The following is a 2,672-nucleotide window of genomic DNA, read 5'->3' as shown; positions in this document are numbered from 1 at the left end:
CAGCTCAATGTAAATGTTTGACAGTGTGAGCTTTTTAAAGGAGGTCAAAGGTCAGCAATGTGAAAGGAGTCACAAGCTTTCTAAACAGCTCGTGTCAGAGTTTACATGGATAAATATGATTTCCTTTATGATTTATTTAGAAGCATCTTGCATGTTTATGCAAGTGTTATATGACGTTAGGTTCACGAGGTGACAAGAGTATATCTAAAATGGAGCTTAACTGTGGAGGAATGTGGACTAACAGGAGAAAATACACATTGATGGGGAAAAGAAAAAGAGAAATAACATAAAAACTTCAGACAACCCAAAACCAAAAAATTGCTATATCCGAGGTGATAGTGCTAGCCATCCATGCCTGTGTGCATTATACAACCTGAATAATCTCCTAAAATAAATTTTTCCGGAGGTCCACAGGGCAAAATGTTTCCAGTTTTTCTCTGAGATCGTTCTGTGAAAATTACCTTGGAATACGAGGATGGCGACAGCAAGTACATTTATAATAAAAAACAAAATAAAAACACTGGTGCTGTCTTTTATATTCTACATTATCTTTATAATGAAAAATGTATAACATTTATAAAGCTCTTTTTTTCTAAGTGTTCTGAAATCGACAGTTCTTTACCATGTCTCTTCAGTTTGAAAAAATACAAATCTTCAAACAGCGGTGTTTTTACAGCTGATTTTGTCCTTGATTTCCAGCCCGTGTGATCCAGTGTGTCAGTGGATCAGGGAATAGAAGACCTGACAGACGTTGAGCTGACTGTGCAGTCAAAGAGGTGGGCTTTGTCAGCTGGTGACAGCTCACACTTGTGAGGTAGAAATATTAAAAAAAGAAAAGGAATAACTGAGGTGGTCTGGTCAGGACATTGTCTCAATAAAACTCACAGAATGTAGCAGCAAAAAAGTTTATTTACTGAAGTAATGTTGGATTAATTTGTGTTTTGATTGAGCACAGATTTTCTCAGGCTAAACCTTGGCTCTTAGTCAAGAGCTGCAACCTATACGAAGCAATTCAAATTAATCTTGCAATATAAAAATGCCTTTTTACCCACTTAAACCGTAATGGAAACTTTAAAAAAAAAGTTCTAATGGAAGCTATCTGTTACTAAGAAGTTGTGTAGTCAAAGATTTGTTGTACTGTTTGTTGTATTGATCATTAGATCTATATAAACTCTCTTTTAACCTACATTATTGACTTTTAACACATTGGCACATGAATTTGGGGTAAAATTAAAATCAACACATTTCTGGTGAAAAGGGAATCCACATCTTGTAAAATTATGACATGATAAAGGATTGTATTACTACTAATAATACAAGAAATAGTATGTCTGAATTTATTATTCTACTAAGATGCTTCATTCACTAAATTTATTCTAATGTAATGTAATATCATCTTTATTGTCATTGAAACATACATTGAAACATACATTACAAGGAAATTTGTTCTCTGCTTTTAACCCATCCCCTTGGGGAGCAGTAGGCTGCCATGTGCGGCACCTGGGGAGCAATCTGGGGTTAAGGGTCTTGCTCAGGGACCCGGAGTGTAGGCAGTGGGGATTGAACCGAGTATTTGCATCCTTCTCTGAGTCCAAGCGTGCTGCTCTGACCACTAGGCCAACACTCGCCCCTGTTTACTTATCCTTCATGTTTTCTTAAACAGTTTACAGCCATGAATCACTGTTTTATATAATAATCATCAAACCCTATTAATCCAGTTTACCTCTTCCTAATAAAGGGCAATCAGTCTCATAAGAATATACTTCACAAAAAAACACAGTTGAAACCATTTTTTCACAGACTGTTTTAAAAATCGCATAAACATACTTTTCTCAGTCTGATGTTAAATCTCTAATATCTATTCCTCTTTTAGGTCTTTTTATTCACTGAAAAATTATATTTTACAGAAACATTTTCAAAGTTTAAATGCATTTTTTAGCAACTGATGAAACTTCCTTCTAAACTGTATACCAATGTCATGTATTGTAAGGTTGGAGTGGGAGCAAACTGCAGAAAGGACTTCAGGAGCTTCATGGTATTAATATTGACAAAGAACAAAACCTTACAGCAAGGCACAAGGAGAAAACGGAAAAAAAACTCACAGGATGCGACAGAAGAAAGCAGCATAAGCCAAAGAAATTAAATACTGAGGAAAGGAGAACATTGACAGTGGAGTGGAAGGCAGGGTGCTGAAAGAGAATAAAGAGTAAGGAAGCTGGGAGGAGTCTAATTGACACAGAGAACAGGGGAAGGCAGGTGAGGCAGTGCTCACCTGCTATTATGAGGATTAAAATACTAACATTACATTTCTGCTTAACAGTTCTGTAAATTTGTTTCTTTATGTTTTCAACCTTATTGTCAAAAAATGCAAAATTTTCTATAAGAGGAGGGTGAGGTGAAGCCTCACCTCTGATGGTGCTGTGTTGAACACACTGACCGATGTAAGCAGTTAGTGCATGCCCATAGCTGTATTAGCTTCATTACACATGTACCACACATGCTTATGTTCAACAGTCTGCCAGACATATTTAATGCATATGTGTGACATTGTTAGTCTTTCTATCAACTTTAAATACACAATGAAAATTCACAGGGTGAGGCAAAAAGTACCGTCCCACAGTTCTGAGCCCTATAGGCACAATGGGCAACAGGTGCACGTCTCTCCACGCTCT

Source organism: Fundulus heteroclitus, unplaced genomic scaffold, assembly GCF_011125445.2.
Source record: "Fundulus heteroclitus isolate FHET01 unplaced genomic scaffold, MU-UCD_Fhet_4.1 scaffold_95, whole genome shotgun sequence".
In the NCBI taxonomy this organism is placed as follows: Eukaryota; Metazoa; Chordata; class Actinopteri; order Cyprinodontiformes; family Fundulidae; genus Fundulus; species Fundulus heteroclitus.
The sequence above is the reverse complement of the archived record's forward strand: the minus strand, read 5'-3'. Positions refer to the sequence as shown.